Raw genomic sequence first — 21,903 nt, forward strand, 5'->3', positions numbered from 1 at the left:
CTTTTGCTAGTTGAACGCTTAGTTATGCACTTGTTCCAATCTCCATCTGAAATATCAACAACATGCATTAATTTATTTCAATATTTGATAATGCACTATAAATTCTAATAATATTATGAAAAAGTATGGATGTATCACAAAATTCTTCCTAAGTTAAGTCAAAATTTGATTACCTGATGTCCTGCGACATCCATTGTGTCCTTATTTGATATGACATGATATATTGCCATGGCTTTGTCTTTCCCATATAATACATAACATAGTCAATGATGTTTAGTACACCAATTATATCATTTCAACCAATATGTTATCCAACACAAAACCTCACTTTACTCATATATTTAACATATTGATATCATGTTTTGGATTTGGAAAAAACAACAACATAGTTTATATAAATTTATCTCGTCGTAGCATTTGTGAATTTATAAATACCATCCTCGTTTGGTTGAGGTTGCTTTGTCTTCTTTCCTTTATTGTATCTACAGATTCCGTATTTGATTTTATGGCCACCCACTTTCCTCTCGTTGATTTAGTAGGTCTACATCATCCACGTCCTCTATCCATGGCCTCCTCTAGATCTTGTAATATACAACAATGACATTAGTCACATAACATCTATGCACTTCGTTGTTTCTCCATCCAATTGACTAGACACATAATCAATTTAAACTCAACTAGTTTTCACTGCACCTTTCTAACTAAAATGCCCCTATTTTCAATATATATTCTACTCCCAATATGTTGACATGACACAACTCTCATAAATATTAGATGAGGATTATGAAAACTAATGGATTAATTCTTCTCTTTTTTTATATTTTCATCAACTTAATTCAAACCCTTAATAACATGGAAGCCTCCCACATCGACATTGTAAAGTGCAAAGATGAAAATGAATACAAATTAAACGGAGGGATCAAATGAAATATTATAAGCGCAATTAGCGACCCATTTTGCGCCCCAAACCGACTACTTTTTTATAGCCAATAGTTGGCATTAAATCTGTCTCTAATGATGCATAAATTATCGTCGACTATTCAACCAAATCGAAATTAAAAAAAAGAAGAAGAAGCCCACCGATCTATAATTCGCACATGCATTGGATAAACCTATTGTGTATCCCGATTATTCAACCAAAACAATGTAATACATTCACCATATTTTCATTCTCATACTCACCAATTGCAAATCGAGGGAGATTTGAAGTTTTGTGTGGAGTGGGAGCAGACCATGGTTGTTTAAAAAAGTTTGAGGGAAGGGATCAAAGAGAAGGGATTTTCCATAGTCTGGAGGAAATAAATTCACAATAAGATGCCAAAAAATTTCAAGCAACAGCAGAGGGAAACGAGCAAAGGGATCTGATTCTTGTGAGAATGAGGTATTTCATACTCAATTTATAAATTTGTACATGTTTCCATTGCTTGTTAGAATTGTATTTTTTAATTTTTAGTTTCAAAATTATAAAATAATAAATTAGGGTTTATTTTTTATTTTCTAAATTTAAAATAAATTTTTTATTATACATATATAGGGACATGACAGTGAGAAACTGAAAGAGGCAATGACTTCTATATTGGAGGTAGAAGCATGAAAGAATTAGAAGGTATGGACTTGTTCATGCTTTCCAAATACGTGGAAGAACGTACTAAAGGCACTGAAACAAACCAACCAAATCAACTCTATCTAAGGGAATCAATTGATTCCCCGTCATCTCCTAGATCGAGAAAAATATATAGGAAAAAATCAATCACAACAACCTCTAAGAATGTGGAATAGGGAGAAAATACGTCCAATGTACCACCCACTCACAGGACACAAATTTCATCCACCACTAGTAGAGGTTATGCATCCTACATTGGTACATACAAAACCAAGGTAGAATATGATGTTATCTATGGGGATATCAGAATGACAAATGTCAGGAAAGTGTTTAATCGTAGGTTGAAGGAATCACGCCTTCAATGATTCAAATAGCATCTACATCTTCCATTATCAAAGATACCCATGCACATTCAAAAGGTAGCCATCCATGATGTTTGGTAAATTAATTATTCTTAATTTCCTTCATTAATTGTCAACCAAGATTCGTTTACTTGTGAAATTTATGTGCACTATATATGCTAGGATTCTTCTTGTGAACTAATTGATTCTAGAAATGAAACTAGTTCTAAGTATGGACAAAAATTTGAGAGTAATTATGCATATGCTCTTTCATTCTAAAGTTATATTAAATCCTAATTAACCGAATTGAAAACCTCTTCTTTGCAGAAATTGAAAATCTATCTTAAGTTGCAAAATTCAAAACTTTCTTCTATGAAAGTAAAATGTTGAAAAGCCAAAGTTCATGAAAGAAAAAATCTAATTCTATTTTGAAGAATTCAAATCATTCTACACTCTCTTGTAGAAGGAAACTGTTATGGTAGATTGCAGCAAAGAAATTCTAGATTAATTGCATGAAGGTGAAATTTCCATAAATAGATCTACTTACAGAAAATGAAATGAAAATATTTACAACTTGAGAATGATTACTTGGGCGTGTATTTATCCTCTAAATATTGTTTCATTAATAATTAAGAAACCATTTTGAATAATGAAATGATCAAGTGCTGGAAAGATGACACATTCAATAACTGAATTCTTTTTAATGATTTTATGTTTATGAGTACTCTGCAACCAAATGAAAACAATCATAAATGTAACTATAATGGAAAACAATTTTTTAAAAGAAATGATAATTCAGGAAACAAAACAAATACTATGAATAAGACCTCACAGCTCGCAAGGGGCCCTCCCAAAGTGCAGGTTTGATTAGTGATCAAAGGTTCTTTACGCACGCATTTGAAAACAACATTGATTTGTATTATAAAACAGAGTATTAGTTTCCTCCACAAAATAACTATAAACTTAGTAATAATAACCTTATGTTTCTCGTCTCTCTTACAACATTTATACAAATTATAAAATGAATTTGAAAGGGTTTTAAGTCGATATGCTAAGAATCATTTCAACACCTACAAGACCGATTTATCTTAGAGTTCAATCTCTTTATGACTTGCTATTGAAAAAGCAAGTCATAGGAGATTTTATCTCGATCTATAATCTTGATAGTTGATCCAATCTTCAGTCTCGCTCACTTGATGTTTTTTATTTCTCCGCTACATGTGTTTGATTGCTATACGCAATTCCCAGGTTTGACTTTGACTTTGACTTCAATATTTCTTTAACCCGCGTATCTTTCCAAGTGATGCCAGTAGGTGGTTATCCATCTGGGAGCCATTTGTCACCTTTTTCTAGTATTTTCCCCTTTATTGGAGTGTTCCAACCTGTTTGACAATGGATTCTGTTGTGGAAACAAATATTAGTTGCAAAATGTTTGTAATTTTGTAATTGTAAGAATAGTTTCATCATAATTAATTAAGAAGCATAGATTCTAATTATGGATGGTGAATACCTTTTTGAGAGTTGACCTTAACCTTAAACACGTTGTGTTTGCTACAAAATAATGATACGAAGGTGAAAGAAGATGAAATAAGAGGGTAAAAAGGATAGTAAAAAATAAACAATTCCAGACTTCAACATTCCCCCACACCAAAGGTTTTGCATGTCCTCATGAACCAAAATTTCAAAAACTGGTTCTTCCTTTAGTGAATAATCTCTAAGGCCTATGAAAGTACATCCAAGCTAGTACTTTCTTTCTTCTTTTTAATGCCAAACATGGTCCTTGGTTTCTTCATTCGAATTCTACCTTGTAATCCTCTGACCCTGTTTTTAAGAAACTTGTTTTGAACTTTATTGTCATTTTGAGTTCTGAGTATCTCATTATGAACCTTTGTTGCTTCCATTTCCTGAATTAAATATTTGTTAAGAACCTCCAACTCATATATGTCTTGTTTTAGATTTTCTTCAATTCTGTGTTCCTGTTCTGCATTTTGTTTTGTTGTTGAAGTTTCTCCCATTTCATACTGAGAAAATTTTTCCTTTTGCTGTGCTCTTTGCTCTAGAGATTCCACATAGTCATAGATTTCTTGCTGGATTGGATCAATTTCTGGAGTTTGTCTTGTTGGAATGATTGTGTGAGGTGGTGTATTATACCCTTCTTCTTCAAGATCGATCATCTCCGGTGACTGAGTATTTGACATTTTTGAAATCCTTTTGCTTCTCCTTAATTTTACTTTTGAGCTTTCAATGTTCCATTTTTCTCTATTATCCTATGTTTTCTTCAGTTATTTGATGGATTGGGCTAGCTTTCTTCCTTCTAAGGTTCTGTTTCTCATCCTTCAGTTTAATTTTTTCGAGATATTTGGACAATGGAGTATTATATTCGAATGGGTCCTCTAGAGTTTTAGCCACACTCTGCTTTTGAATATCTTCTTCAACTCTTTCGTTTTCAGGGTTATGGTTTGATTTTATTTGACTTCTTCTAACCCTATTGTTTGGTTTCTTCTCTGGAGGTTCTATAAAGTGATTTCTCACTAAGAAATACTGCCAATCATCTCATCAGGTTTACAAATATGCCTCTATCAAAATATTAATGAGTCCATGATGGTATAAATATTTATCGATGGACCTAGACTCCCTATGTATGCTGAATGCCATTTTCTTTAAACTTTGAAGTAGGAAGTAAGGCAGACTGAGTTCAAACCTATCAACAAAATTCATCATAAGCCTAGCATAGTAGAAAAACATTGTTCCAAATCTCCCTTCACATGTTACAAATTTCTGAATGACTAACAAGTGATTTCACCATATTAGTTTTAACGTTGTGACTGGAATACCTTTCTTAAAAATAGACAAGTCCATACCTGGTTCTTTCAAGAAGTGAATCCAATCATTATCTTGTATTCTCCTGTTTTTGAACAAGCTTTCTTTGTTCCTTGGTAGTCTCGTTGCTTATGCTACAATTGATTATGTGAGGATGAGTTTAATGTATCCAATTTCTGTTTTCACTCCATCAATTGCTGGAGAAAAGGCTTTGGTAACTTATGCTTCATAACCATCAAAATTTTCAAAGAACTGGAGCCATCCCACTTGTTGTAATTTCTCTCTAACCCTTGAATATGTCTGGAGCAAAAGTTACCCATTTGGTTCAGAACGAACATGCGTTCCCATGGTGCGAAGAAGTCTCGACCTTGACTGTTTCTTTCAACTGGGAAGATGGAAGTTCGAGAGAGAATGTGAATTAGGAATGCGTGGAATAAATAAGGCACAAGGTTAAATGATGGTGAAGTAAGGCATTGATGGGAGAAGTGGTGTTTCATCTAGATTTTTACTTCACAACTTCCTAGATCCGATTGCAAAGGATCAGTGTCGTGTTTTAATTCTAATCGGACTTGATGTGACCAATGATGTAATGATGAGGACATATGGTATAACAGTTATGAGTGTAATAGAAAATTTATAAGGTATTCAACCTATTAATACAATAATCCATGAATTAAAACCTAAGCTCTTATGTGAAATATAATTAAAACATTCTTACATACCTTTATTCATGTGTTCCCTAAATTTTTGTAGAAATTGGATTTAGTTGTAGAATTGAAGATTGGCTGTAGAATGATGGAGATTTTCTTTCTACTTTTTATTCTTGGAATTCCTTTATTTGATTAGAAGAATGATTATTGCCACTGATGATGATGATCAATAAAAGTACTAATCATGAATGTAGCTTGGCACCTGAAAAGAAAGAGAAGGTAAAAAATAAATAGGGACAAGAAGAAAAGGGTTTTGAAAATCTAAATTGCCAAGAAATCTTGGTTTTCAGTTAATATTTTTTGTATAAACATGCCGACATAGTTGGTTTTCATATTTATACTTTTTTTTAATATATATATATATATATATATATATATATATATATATATATATATATATATATATATATATATATTTATTTTACAAAAAAAATTACAATGAAGTTGGACAGTGAGGAGAAGAACCCCCTTCCTTGAACAACGTGAATTCAGAATCCTATTGCAAATATTTGACAAATTCTTCCTTTGTTAGTGATCTAAAATCGATCATAAACTAAAATTGAAGTAGAATTGATTAATTGCCAACAGTGAATTGATCATTAACCTTATATGCTGAATGTGGAAGACTGAAGGAAAACAATTGATTCAAGACTTAATCAAGAACTTAAGAAACATAATTAAGCATGAATTTGCAGCAAAAATAGAGATAGAAGACAACAAACATTGATTACGGAGTTCGTCCCTGATGGACTACGTCTCTAGGTCCGCTTTCAAGATGGGCGTCTGCTTTATTAGGATTGATCGAAAGAGGTATTTTACACAGAAAAAACACCAGAATGAATGTCCACACAAGCACTTCTAGTCTCTGTCAACAAAAATCTCTCTCTCCTAGCTTTCCAACGCCTGTCTCGGTTCTCAATTCCGCCTCCGGATGGCCAAGATACACTAAAAACAACAATTGCCTCTCTGGCTCAGCATCTGCATACAAGTCTCAAAATCACTCTGATCCCTTCTTCATGAACAAAAGGTTGAATTTATAACTCCTTAGGTTCATTCGAGGCCCTAATGGCTAATATTGGCATGTATGGGTTGCATTAAAGGTTGAAGGTCTCGGTCTTGTTACAAGAGGACACCTTAGGATAGGGTTACATGGTGGTTGGATTAATTTAGCATATAACCAACAAAAAAACCCAAAAATGACTTTGGTTGAAATAGATCCACTGGTGGTTAGGATAACTGCGTGGAGAGATTGACCTTGCCCATGTGAACAAGGCGGTCTTACCGCTAACTACCACCTTGTAGGTTAGTTGCCTGTGGTCCTGGTGACGTGTTCACATGCGGCAACTTTTCCTGACGATTAAGTCTATTGATTGTTTACCCGACTTAACATTTTCGACATGGTTATCTGCCTGCGGTTTAGGTCCCCGTAGTTATCTCCAAAACTGTTCACATGAACCAGATTTTTTCCGCTGTGATTAGTCTAACCCACGCTGTTTGACTGTGTTTAATTTGCATAGTTTTCATATAGTCTGATAGGTGGGTTTTGCATTAGGTTTTTTGACTTAGGTTTATGTGCTAGGTCCACACTTAGGTTTTAGTGATAGGATTTAGGACTTTAGCTTATGTAGTATAGGTTTATAAGCTTAGGTTTTTAGACCTTATCTTAGGATTTTAACCTTGTTACATCACCCTATTAAGAAAAACCATTACAATCGATATTGTCACGGTATGAAAATTATCATCAAACATCATATCGAAAATTTGGACCAAATCCACCATGAATAAAACTGAAGACCATACTGGCAAGCTAACAAAGCTGAAGATGACTTGAACTTTTTGGATACACTGGACTGACAAGATCCTCTTGGATCAATTAGTGGTTTATGATACAACCTTAATCGATGAACATTAACAAGGAAAGCAATTTATTCATCATCAATAGTTTTGATTTTGACTGCTCCATTATAAAAAATAGTGTCAATTTCATAAGGACCAAGCCAATGAGTTTGAAATTTTCCTTGAAAATATTTGAACTTGGAACCAAAGAGAAAACCCCAATCACCTTGCTTGAACTTTTTAGCTTTGATAAACTTGTCATGCCACTTAGATCTTTGTTGCTGAACTATGTTGGTTCTTTGAATAACATCTTGTCAGATCTCATCAAGCTCATTCAATTGTGCCAATCTTTGTTTATGAGCTTCTGATAGATGAAGGCCCAATTTGAATTCTATTCTTGAGGTCTCCACTTGGAATTCAATTGGAAGCAAGACTTTCTTTCCATATATAGGCTCATAAGGAGTATGTCCAGTTGTATTCCTCCATATAGTTCGGTATGCCCATAATGCTTCTGGAAGCTTTACTACCCAATCCTTTCTATGCAAATGCACAATTCAAGAACTTTGTTGTTAGTTTCCATTTTCCCATTTGCTTGTGGATGATATGGAGTAGGCTTCTGATGCTTGATTTTGTATTGCTCCACAATCTTTTGCACCAACTTTGATGTGAATTGAGTACCTTGATATGTTCTAATTTCTCTTGGAACACCAAAATGAGTAAAGATATCCTCAAAAATAAATGTAACTACAACATTTTCAGTTTCAAATAAAAGAGGTTTAGCTTCTACCCATTTTGTAACATAATCCGTGCAAACAAGTATATACCTTTTCTGTTTAGATGGAGGATTTATTGGTCCAACAAAATCTAAAGCCCATTTTTCAAAGGGTTCTACAAGTACCTTTGGTTGTAGAGGCATCTCATCTAATGGAATGGGTTTCCCAATTCTTTGAAAACTATCACATATTTCAACATATTTTTTTGCATCCTTAAAAACAGATGATCAATAATATCCCAAAATGAGGATTTTGTAAGTAGTTCTTTTATCGACAAAATGTCCTCCACATGGTTCATCATGAAAAAATTTCAGGATTTAAGGTACTTCATCTTCTCGAACACATCTTTAGATATCAAATCAGGTCCGATTTTGTATAATTCTCCATCTATCCAGGAATAAGGTGCACTAGTTTTGATCACTTTTTGATTTTCTCTAGATGATAGTTGTGGAGGTAACTTTCCTGTAGCCAAATAATTAGCAATATCTGCAAACCAAGGTGTTTTAGTAGATACTGCAAAAAGATATTCATCAGAAAATTTATCTTTTATAGGAACATCCACATTATTATTCTGCATTCTAAAGAGAAAATCAACAATTGTATGTTCTTTTCTTGGTCTATCAAGAATAATAATGTTGAATTCTTGTAATAATAATGAAATTACAACCATATTGTAATTATACCATTAGTGATTGATTTGTTCGTTAGATATCTAATGGCAGATCCATATGAATAAAAGTTTCATAACCAGTAATATAATGATATAATTTATTAATGGCACGAAGAACAACTAAAAAGCCATTTTCTGTTATAGTGTAATTTAGCTCTGCGAGAGTCAATTTTTTACTTGTATAGTGATGGCATAAGGGAGTTAAATATTTTTGTCCCAAGGCAGCTCCTAGAGCTGTATCTGAACCATCAATATAAATATGGAAAAGAAGAGCCCAATTAGGTCCTCTTAAGATTGGTGCTTTAGTAATCTTTTGTTTCAATGTCTCAAATGCTTTATGACAGTCAGAATTCTAAGCAAATTCCCAACTTTTGTAAGGAGTTTGAAAAGTGGAGAGGCTATTTTTGTGTAATTTTCTATGAATCTACTATAATATCCAGTAAATCCAAGAAAACTTCTTACATCCCTTAGGGAAACAGGAATTGAAATTTTAGAAATTATCTCTACCTTAGATGTATCCACTTTAATTCTATCACTCGAAATATGGTGGCCTAAAACAATCCCTTCTTTGAACATCATAAAACATTTCTCATGGCTTAATGAAAGGTTTAATTCTTTACATCTAACAATATTTTTTTCCAGATTTTCCATATCTTCTTCAAAAGTATCATCATACATAGTAAAATCATCCATGTACAATTCCACACAATCATGAATTAAGTTAGAAAAACTACATAAGACTACTCTCTCAAATGTGGCAGGTGCATTACATAATCCAAAGGGAAGAACCCTCTAGGCATATGTTCCCCATGGACATGTAAAAGTATTTTTATCTTGATCTTCTAGTGCTATTTGGACTTGATTACATCCACTAAAACCATCTATAAATGAAAAATACTTCTTTCTTCCCAAGGTATATAATACTTGATCTATAAAAGGTAGTGGAAAACGATATTTTAAAGTAGATTTGTTTAATTCTCTGTAATAAATGCAAACTCTCCATTTTCCATTTTTCTTAGGAACAATCACTAAAGGTGACACCCATTGACTATCTGATATTGGATAGATGAAATTCACATTAAGTAATTTTTGTAATTCCTCCTTAACAATTTCTCTCAGATTAGTATTCATCCCTCTTTGAGGTTTCCTAACTGGTTTGGAATTTTCTTGAATATAAATATGATGCATACAAGTTTTAGGATTATTACTTTTCATGTGAGTGTACTCCCATGCATAAGAAGAAGAGTGTTTTTGTAGCATCTGTATCAATTTTCTCTTTTGAAATTCTTCCAAATTATTGTTAATGTTCAATGTTTTATTTGGAAAAATTTCTACTTGAGAATTGTCAAATTTTTCCATAGAATGTAAATCCATTTGGTGAGATGATAGATATTCAATATTGCCCAGGATGGATTTTGAGATTGTGGGGGCTAAGGTTGCGTGGGTGTAGTCCAATTATCTTGTGGTTGTGCATATGACTGAGCATTGAAACCTTGAGTCATATTTGATTGTTGATTTTGCCATGGTATTTTAACAATAAAACAAAGAGATTCATCTTGGCTTGTCCCAACTTCATCTTGAAAAACAACTTTAAGACTAGGTATTGAAGGGAATTCCTTCATGTTATGATTTTTAGCACACATGACACAAATTTCTATACTATCAAGGGGACATTTTGTTAAGGCGTGTTTCTTTCTACAATTGGGATAGAAAATAGATAAGGCAACATTCTCAACTTTTTACATGTTTTGTATCTTAAGGGTATCTAGTTGTTCACTAAGACTCCCTAAGATATTTGTTTTGAAATTATCAAGCAAATTACCTATTTCATATCTACTTATTGTTCCAGTTGCATATTTATTAATTCTGGACATCACTGGATCTCTTGGATTTTTGCTAGTTCTAGCCTTACCCCTAGAGATATGTTTACATAAATCATAGATCTCTCCAAATGAAAGTTGTGACACATCTCCCTTGCCCATTAAATTAAGAAGATAAATCCATTCAACTTTGATGGATTTTAACAAAAGAGGTTTTAGTGCTTCATCATCCAAATTATACATCTTAGCTCTTTTGATGTTGTAAGCAAATATTTCAACTAGATCTTCAAGGCTTTCATCCTCTTTTTGCATCATCTTAAAGACTTCATCCTTGAGGTTATGGGGCATACATTAAAACTTGTACTTTTCTAAGAATGCATTTTTCATTTCATCCCATATTCTAATTGTATGTGGTCCTAATCACATAAACCATTTAAGTGCTCCATCTTTAAGAGTTTTTGGAAACAATTTCAACTTTTGAGGATCAAGTAAGTAATCATAAGTCCTACAAAGAACTTCAAACTAAAAAAGAAATGTTTCGGGATCCTCATGCCTTAAACCATGGAAATTAGGGAGGATGGAGGGTGAGATGTTCTTCATTGTAGCCGTGGTATCTTCATCAAACATGGGGAATCTGTAAGGATTTGGTTCTCCCCTACCACCTCTACCACCTCGACTTCCACCTCTACCACCTCGACCTCGACCTCCTCCTATATTTCCTCCTCTGCCTCTTCCACCTCCAATACTAAGTTCACCACCAGATACATTATGCACTTCTTCTTCTGATTCCCCTCCCATTGTAGATTCTTCAGAGCTAATATAAGGTCCTATAATAGGATTATCAAGCTCTTCTTCCGGTTCCTCTACTATGGTATGTTAAAATACATTTCTTCTTCTTCTCCTTCACTAGGAACCTCTATTTCTTGTCCTAGAAGTTGTTCTCCTACTGAAGAGGAAAACTATTCCTTGTGTTGGGGATGTAGGTTCGTCAACTATAGCTTCGGTAGAATAAGTTGGTGAATCTGTAGGTTGGATTTCAGATCTATGCACCTCAGGAAGTCTATGTTTACCTGCCAATGATGGGATGTGAGTATGGTTGGATGGTGGGGAACTATGAGGTCTAGGTGGAGTGGGTGGTGATGTTGGAATTGAACTTCTATCTCTACTTACAAATCTAACCCTAGAATCCCTTTCTATATGCATAAATGTGTGCGTGTGTGTTTATTTATTTATTATTATTATCATTTTTCAATTTATTTAAATTGAAAAACTCCTAAAATGATATGCAAGAAGGGGATCCTATATACACTTCCCCAGGAGTGGTGCCAAAATGTTTGGTAAATTCACTGTTCTTAATTTCCTTCATTAATTTTCAACCAAGATTCGTGTACTTGTAAAATGTATGTGCACCATATATGTTAGGATTCTTCTTGTGAACTAATTGATTCTAGAAATGAAACTAGTTCTAAGTATGGACACAAATTGGAGAGTAATTATGCACATGTTCTTTCATTCTAAAGTTATATTAAATCCTAATTAACTGAATTGAAAACCTCTTCTTTGTAGAAATTGAAAATCTATCTTAAGTTGCAGAATTCAAAACTTTCTTCTATGAAAGTAAAATACTGAAAAGCCAAAGTTCAAGAAAGAAACAATCTAATTCTATTTTGCAAAATTCAAAGAATTCTACACTATCTTGCAAAAGGAAACTCTTATGCTAGATTGCAACAAATAAATTCTAGATTAATTGCATGAAGGAGAAATTTCCATAAAAAGATCTAGTTACAGAAAACAAAATGAAAACCTTTACAACTTGAGAATGATTACTCGGGTGCATATTTATCCTCTAAAGAGTGTTTCATTAATAATTAAGAAATCAATTTGAAATATGAAATGATCAAGTGATGAAAAGAAGATGCATTCGATAACTGAAATCTTTTTAATGCTTTTATGTTTATGAGTACTCTACAACCAAATGAAAACAACCAGAAATGTAACTATAATGGAAAACAAATTCTTAAAAGAAATGATAACGCGGGAAACAAAACAAAAACTATGAATAAGACCTCATAGCTCGCAGGGGGCCCTCCCAGAGTGCAGGTTTGATTGGTGATCAAAGGTTCTTTGCGCACGCATTTGAAAACAATAATGATTTTTATTATAAAACGTAGTACCAATTTCCTCCACAAAAGAACCATAAACTTAGTAATAATGACCTTATGTTTCTTGTATTTCTTACAACATTTATACAAATTATAAAATGACTTTGAAATATTTTTAAGCCGATATGCTTTGAATCATTTCGACACCTACGAGATCGATTTATCTTAGAGTTCAATCTCTTTATGACTTTCTATTGAAAAAGCAAGTCATAAGAGCATTTATCTCGATCTATAATCTTGACAGCTGATCCAATATTTAGTCTCACTCGCTTGATGTTTTTTATTTCTCCGTTACCTGTGTTTGATTGCTACACGCAGTTCCCAGGTTTGAATTTTCCTTTGAATTCAAGATTTCTTTAACCCACGTAGCTTGCCAAGTGATGCCAGTAGGTGGTTATCCATTTGGGAGCCATTTTTCACCTTTTGGTAATCTTTTTCCCTTTGATGGAGTGTTGCAACCTGTCTAACAATGGGTTCTGTTACGGAAACCAAATTAGTTGCAGAATGTTTTTAATTATGCAATTGTAGGAATATTTTCATCATAATTCATTAAGTAGTAGAGATTCTAATTATGCATGACGAATACCTTTTTGAGAGTTGACATTGACCTTAAACATGATGTGTTTGCTACAAAATAGTGATAAGAAGGTGAAAGAAGATGAAATAAGAGGGCAAAAAGGATAGTAAAAAAGAAACAATTCCAGACTTCAACACATGACATGCAGACTGAATTTGGGACAGGTTGGTCAGTAAAGCATGTAAAAAAATAAATGACTCAAAACTGCAAAAGATTTTGTTGCAACCAAATGAAAAATATAAAACAAATTCCTCTTGAACTAAGGGACAATAGCAGGCCAATTGATCTAAGCGTGAAAGTACTGAAAGAGCTCGTGAAAGCATATGATAGAGCAAATGCATGAAGGAAGTTCAACAAGGAGAGTACACATGATTTAATTTTGGTCATAAGATTATTTCAAATTCATTAAATGATTTTTATACTTTATTGGTGCTAATTAAATTGAATTAGTGTATGTTTCAGGACAAGGCCTCAAAGGCCAAGCTTACCAAATATCGTGACACACATCACAGTGGCCAAACATGTTTAGAAGCCTTAACATGCAAATTTGTAAATATATTTAATATATGAAATTATATATATATTTTAATTTTGTACAAAAAAGTAAATGATTAGATATTAATTACTTTAACTTGTCCATCTTCCATGTTTTCATAGGAGCAACAATATGGTCATTATCCATCACAAGCTGGAATTCGATATGATACAAGACAAAAAGTGGTCCAATTTTTTTTATTTGGATGGAGAATAAGGTATCATTTGTTGACTTTTAATAGCTTAGTTGGATTTTGTTATGTTAATATGTCAATTTGCATTTGTTGTGTTGGGTTGTTTATTTATGTGTAGCTTGAGTTCTTTTGTGCTCCCATTGATCATAGCACCCTTATAAAGCAACAACCTTTCACTATGATCAAGTCCTTATAACTCATTATCCAATCATCGCTTTATCAAGTCCTTTGCCAAAAACCCTAGGCCAAAGGAGAGATGAAAGACCATGTAATATGTTGTAGCTCCTAGAGACAACCTTTAGGCTGAAAATGTTAGTGCCTAGGGCATCCATATAATTCCTTGAAATATTTGCACACTCTGCTCAAAATTAAACCCATATTTATACATTTGGAAAATAACTTTACCTAGAGAAGAATCTCTAGATGTAATGTGAGCTAGTTCTTGGGAAAATTAACAAATAAGTTCAGCTGGCCTACTTATCTGTGATTACAGCCTTAAAATTGACATGGTAGTCTAGGTAGAAGAACATTAAGGAATTTGAGATTTAAAACACAGGGCTAAACATAATCCTATGCATTGGATCTTAAGTAGAGAGCATGAAATGAAAGAAAATGAGATGCAAAAACCATGGAGCGCTTCATTAAGGTTTCTTAAATAAAAGTTACAGGTATCTAAGCTATTAGCACAACATCTATACATCCATTAATGAAAGAAACTAACAACTTCATTACACAAGTTTTAGAAGAAGAATAACACAAATGTAAAGTTATACAAAAAATAGCACATACTGTAAGCATCAGATACTAGGAATCATTTGAAACTTCTCCATTAACTTCCCAAAAGAGTTTGAACACATTACAAAGAAAAATTAGTTAGAAATTGTCTTTGGAGCCAAAAATTTGAACCCCCAATGAGTTCTCCTATAACTTTTCAAAAGAAAAAGATCATGTTCAAGAATAGTTACAAACACATGTCAGAAGGTACAACTGTCTGTTTAGCCAGTTGTCCTATTATCCAGTTGTTCTAACTATCTCTTAACTAAAACAGATACATCATAACAAAATTAAAGGCCACATGCTTAAACATTCACATGGGCAGAGGAACTTGGCCCCTGGGGCCCAACACTTGGGTCTTCAGGCTCGACTATAGATTGTTGAAGGAGAGTTTCACATCTGCCCACAGAGTTTTATCTGGAGTTGGGCATTGAGACATTATGTGAAAATCCACCTATAACTCTGATAGCTTGGTGTAGTATGGAGTGGATTCAAACAAATTTTTTATTAACCAAAATAATTGGAAATCCCTCTGCAAGAAGTTAACTATTGTCTTGACTTTCAATACCACAATCTTCTCCTACAAAGAGGTGTCCAGTCTACACTTTGCTACTATTAAATCCTGCTCATAAGCTTCCCAAGAAAATAAACTTCCATCTATACCCCAACAGGTTGGTAATCCATCTCTCTACCTCTGATCAAACTTGGAGTCAAAAGTGGTTACAGAACTATTCAATACCTCTAGTTTATTCTCAGCCTAAACACATAATTGATTCTTCTCAATAGCCTTATTTATCTCTAGAATTACCACAACCTTGTCAACAATGTGCATTTCCTTCAAGTATGCTAGAGATTTTTCATTTAAGAATTTGATAATTTTTCTGGCTCTTTATGATTCTTTTCAATTTTATTTCTTGCATGCATTCAAAACTTTAGCAACAGTAGCAACTATTGCCCTTTCTTCCGCAATGACATGGAAAAATTTCCATGTAGCATGTACTTGTTGTATGCTATCATCCCAAATGACCTGTCTAGCATCAATTAGGGACATATTCCCTTTCATCCTACTTTTTAACTCCTTTACCTCCTCCTAAGTTGTCTTGTAATTTTCAGAAGTTTGTTCTACCTCCAATTTGGTTGATTTTAATTGCATTTCCTTAGTAGCCAGCTCTTCTTGAAGCAATGTGATTTGATCTTGAAGTTTTTTCATTTCCACCTTAGAAATGTTAAGTTCGATCATCACTTTTGTCAGCTTTTCTGAAGGATCACCTGATTCGGTAGGAACTACAATTGTGCAAACATGATCTATAATAATTTCTTTTAGGTATTGAACCTTATCCTTCAAGGATGCTACCTCTTTGTTCCTATCAATCAGTTGAAGGGTTATTTGTTCATTTTCTTTCTCCACATAAGATACTTCAGCAGTGTGCACAGGCTCTGTTGTAGTCATCTTTAGCTTCTGTTTTAACGACTGGACTTCAACCTTTGTTCCTTGTATTAGGGATTTAATTGCCTCTTTTTCCTTTGGGTTAACACCCAGTTTGATGATCAACTCTTTGAACCCTCATTTTGTACATATAGGGCCCTAAAATGTGCCTTTTCTTGCTTGATTATATTAGAGGCCTTTTCTAGAAGTTTCTCTGCTTTGTTGATTGACAATGAGGCCTTGCTCATATCATGATATATGATCTCACCAGATTGCCTATGTAAATTAATATTGTCATGAAGAGGGACATACATAGTTTTGAGGGATAAGTCCACACTTTTAAACTCATTCTCTTTGGGGAGTAATTAAGCAGTAGAATGCAATAAGGAAAGATTGAGTTGGTTCTTCTCCAAGTCCATTGCTGAAAGCAATCTGGTCTAAGAAGAAGATGATACCTATTTGGTTAGCTGAGCCATCATCACTCCCTTTTCTCTTTAACTGTTTTCTTCAATTTTGTGATAATATTTTAATGCTGAATCTAGAACATAAGAACTCCCTTCCACTGTAGGCACTTTCAGGTCTATGGAGCTGGATGGTACAATCTACTCTGGGTTTGCCAGGATCATGTGAAAACCTGGTTGATCAGAGGTACTTCCTATTAATTTCACCTGTATTTCCTCCTCATCCTTAGGATGTATCCTAGCCTTCTTTGATGTATGTGCATCCTCCACATCTATATCCATTGCTTCCGGAGTATTCCTTTTTAAAAATTTCTCTTTTGACGCTAGGGTCTCAATCTCCAATTCTAAATTGATGGGCTAGGCCTCTTGATTTTCCTTCCACTCTATTTCAGGCCTGCTTTCATAGGTATATGGGGTTGAGGATACACTCTTTCTCCTATCAGAAAGAATATGATGATTATCATATTTCCATCTCTCCCCCGACTCAAAATGGAACTCCTTAATATTGTCTTCAACATAAGTTAGAGCTTGTCGAAATTTTACAATGAATGGAGCCACAATATTTCCTATATTGAACATGTATCCTTTATGCTTAGGAAGGAAATGAAATTGGTCCACATATAAGACCTTTTTGATAAATTCCAAAGAGAAAACGTTCATGGGCATAAAGAGTGGAAATCTATAGGGTTTCTCATCAAATCCATACAACTTGATCTCAGTAAAATCCTAAAAAAAATACCAATATCCCACATTGGCATCCTTACTTAGCTTTAGTAATTGCTTCTATTGTGGGAGGATCCTTGGGTGTGGGGTATCATTCAGTATAGTGTAGACGATGGCCATAAAAGTGGACAGAAAATCGTAAAATCCCTCATTTTCATGATTTCTTTTGACTATATTCGTTCATTCAATCACAAATTTTCTCTAGTTTATAGAGGCAAAAGTGCTTAGACCTAGGTACTCAAATTTATCTATATGAACATACAAGAATAAGTGGACTAGAATGGAGGGATATATGAAAATATGGGCAATGTGGAACTTCCCAAATTGGAGATTAATGGATTTAGCTAGGAATTTAGGTATGTCTAAATAATCAGTGTGATCTAACATGTGGCTCAGAAACCCTAAGGTTGGCTTAGTCACATTGGTAGTTTTGTCTTCCCCAAGTAGCATCGAAATTGAGGCTAAGACCTTATGGGTATCTCAAGAAAAGATATACATAAGATAGGTCTTGGCCAATTGAGGAGTTGGTGTCACTAGTAGTGAAGTTATTGCAAACAAGGCCAATTTATTCTCTTATGATAATTGAATGTATTTGGGTTTTGGAGATTAGGGAACCAAAAATAATTGTGAATGAGGTCAAAGGTGACTTCAAGGATAACTTCTCTTGTGGAAGATGCAACACAGTTTCTCTGAGGGGCGCATGTAGAAGCCAACCAAGTCACGAACTCAGGAAAGTGGTAAGTGGTTGGGGGCTAACATATAATATAGACCAGACTTCACTATGTCAAAATCATCTTGTTTTCTCAAAAAATGTCCCCAAGAGTCACGATGGAATTGGTCGAAGTCTAATAGCCACCTTGGGTCATATATCTCTGCATCAGTATCCATTAGGGGTTAGAGGTTGTAGGCTTTGGGGTGGTTTTCTGAGACTTATTTAACTTCAACATGATGATAATTGGGTTTATCGAGTTGCGAAAGTACCTAAAACCAGAGGTGAGTGGTGGAAGTCAGACTGTGCTATTTTCAAGTTGACTTGGACCCTGAAAGTAATGTGGTTTTTGGTATGAAAGGGATGGAGAATGGGCAAGACTTATAAATAAAACATTTTTCTCATTTGACTATGATAAGAGTGGGAAATTCGATGGAAGTCACGTAAGACGCAAGTAATGACGTGTCAAGGAAATGACCTGGGTAATGAGGTAGGTGAATGACTTAGGGGGTGGACAATGGAGGACGTGAGGTGGAGTGGGACTGATGTGGTAGGGTGAGGTGGTAGGTAGACTCGTTTGGCATGCTCGCCTGGTAAATGGAGAGGCTACATGATGAGAACGAGGGTGGTTTTGAAAACCGTATACTGCCTTGTGCCACCCCCACTTGCACTTTTCCAAAAAATGAGTTGGGGTGGCGTAGTAGATCATAGTTATTGATCGGTTGATTAACATTATTACAATATTGCATTGTGCCGCTCCCTACCCATCTTAACGTTTGTGCTACTTGGTGCGGTGCATTTGTGTATGATTCCCACGAACATATGTTGATCTGCCACTGAAATTGCATGGCGCTTAACCATTGGTGCTCAATGTTGTGGACCCCTTTTTAGAAACTCGGACCTGGGCTTGTTGGTCTGAAAATAATAGGCAAAAATGCAAGTGCGCTAACCCAAATAATTCCCCCTCCTTTGTCTTCATTTTATATTCCTCCCCTCTTCCCTTTTCATATAATTTTTTGGAAAAGTTCAAAGACTTAAGTACAACATAAGACATAACCCATAAAAAACAAACTAGATTACAGGGGATTGGTTATGGATGCATGGGTGGACGTCACATTACATGGGATTGGTTATGGACCCGAGATATATGTGTTGAGGAGCATGGGACGATTGTCTTAAAAAGTAAGAAGCCTTGTGAAGAAGAGCACTTGACACTTGCAACCCATGCTTAGAGTGTGCACCACTTGAGGATTGGTCTCTTGACATGTATACCTTGAAGAGAGAGCACTTAACTTGAAGACCTTATCTTGTGCATTAAATTAAATTTCTTGTGTAATTAGTCCACTTTAGCAATGTTAGCCTCCCTCACCTACTTTATATAGAGGGAAGATAATGCCTTTGTCTACACTGTACTCATTGTTGGGTGATTTAATTGTCTGTTAAATCCCTATTATTGAATTGTCAACCTGGGGGTTTCGTAAAACTTAGAAGCAAACCAAAATATATGGGACCTCAGATGCAACTATAATCAGTTTTGGAAGATAAGTTATGGAAACAGAAGGGAATGCAATAATAAAATAATTAGAAGTGCATATTACAAATATAAAATTTAGCTAAGTAATTTCTAATTCATTATGTAAGGAGAAGTGGCCCCTAACTTAGGAGAACCAGATTTGTCCTTCTTCCAGAATACTACTTCATTTACAGAACTAATAAACCACTAATGGAAAATAGCTTAAGATGCATAAACAAATAATAGAAGAGGCTCCTAACTAAGGAGGTCCTTGCTGTTCTTCATTACAAATTCATTCATCATTAATGCCATTGTTGGAAAACTTGGAAATTCAGAAAATCACTTGAAACTAGAAAAAGAGAATGAATTTCAATTATTACTCATATCAAATGGAAGAGAGCTTAACTTAGACCCTTGTTTGTCCTTTCATATGCTGATAAGATTTAAACTAAAATTCATTCATTAATAATGAAAAATCTTCAAACATCTAAGTAATTAAATGAAAATAAAATCTATAATGAAATAAAATGTTTCTTTGATCCTTTTAGAGTGAGCTCAATTCTCTTAAGAACAAAGTGACAAACTATTCCATAAATTCATATACTACATTAAGACAATTTATATCTAAAATTGTAGAAAGAAAAATTTATTCTATTCCATCATAAGTTAGGATACATGCTCCAAGAGTCCTCCCTTTGGAATGGAGGAGGTACTCCTATTTATACAAAAACATAAGCAACTAACTCATTAATGGAGATCCACTAATCCCTCCTGTTAGGACTTGAAATTTCACCTCAGGCTGAGAAAGGTAAACCTCAAGGCAACATCAAACCGTTTAGCCTCGTAGCTAGCCCTACGGGGCAGGAGAAGGCTCTCTCCGGTCAATCTCGGCAGATCTTCAATGGGATGAGATGACCAATATGGTAACACTGATTTTAGGCTAGTGAACTGATCAAAGAGTTTGTTTTTTATTAAATGACGGGGTTGTTCCGGGCTGCATGGGCAACATCACAGCTTGAACAGAGAAATATAATGAACAACACAGATTATCGACTGAGGCAAGGTAGGCAAGAAATTTAACACCAAATCTAGATTTAAATGGGATGGCAAGACTGGTGAGGAGCTGACAAGGGCATAAGAGTTGAATCCTTGTCAAACAGAGGAAAACATTGAATATGAACAAACTTATAGGCAGAGCATGGCAAGCATGAATTCTTACCTAAACACTTCATTTGTTCAATTAGAAATGATCATGTAGTGAAATGAAACATAACAGATCACATATGAAACACAAGAAAAACTTAGGATAAATTATCATACCACAGGAATCTCAGAAGTCAGAGCTGTGTAAGTTCATTAAATTCTTTGCCAAAAACTATACATGGTAAGCTCTGTTCTCCACCAGCTCTCAGCACTCTCCAAGTGTGCGTTCTCTTGGATGAGCATGGACTCTCGGTCAGTGGGCAATGGATCACCGGGTCTTCTTCGGTTCAAGACTCGGTCACTACCAATCCTCCATAACTCATCAAGTGCCTGCTCATCTTCCAACTGTTTGTTGCGCTGCTCAAGGTAGGTGATGGTCCATTGTGCACCCTCTAATCTCCTCTGTAAGGCATCATTTTCAGCTCTGAGATGCTGAATGACCTCCTTTGCCTCTTGGCTCGGAGAAATGGCCTCAAGATCAACAAGCTCAATATCTGGAACTCCTGATGGCCCCTCATCAATCTTGGGCTGCTTGCCCCTCTGTGCTGCCTGTGCTGCTGAAGAGAGCGAGGCCCCTTCCACCTGATGTGGAGATAACACTCCCTGAGTTGATGATGAAGGCGAGACCCCTTCCACCTGCTGTGGAGATAGTACTCGCCGAGCTGCTGCAAACAAGGCCCTCTGGCCTCTCTGATAAGTAACCAGAGGTGAGGAGCTGACATGTCTAGTGACAGGGATGTCATGCTGCTGGGATGGTCCTCCCTCCTCATGAATAACCTCAGGATGTGGCGAGGGTGGTGCTGTGAAAAACTCACGAGAGATGAACTCCTCCCATGAGATGCCCTGCTGAGCCAACTGATGTAATACTACAAGCTGAATCAAACCATAATGGCAAAGGCTCCTATACTGCTGTGATGGCCACCTTTTCCACCCTTATGTGGCCTCCTCTGTACCTCAATCTCGGAAACGGATGCTTGGTCATCACTCTGCTCATATGTTTTGGTTTCTGACATTGTTTAAGGAGCAGAGTGGACAAAATGTACTGCTGTTTCTG

The sequence above is a fragment of the Pinus tabuliformis genome, chromosome 7 (assembly GCF_031772625.1).
Source record: "Pinus tabuliformis cultivar Carrire ecotype Pingquan chromosome 7, CPIR1, whole genome shotgun sequence".
NCBI classification, from domain to species: Eukaryota; Viridiplantae; Streptophyta; class Pinopsida; order Pinales; family Pinaceae; genus Pinus; species Pinus tabuliformis.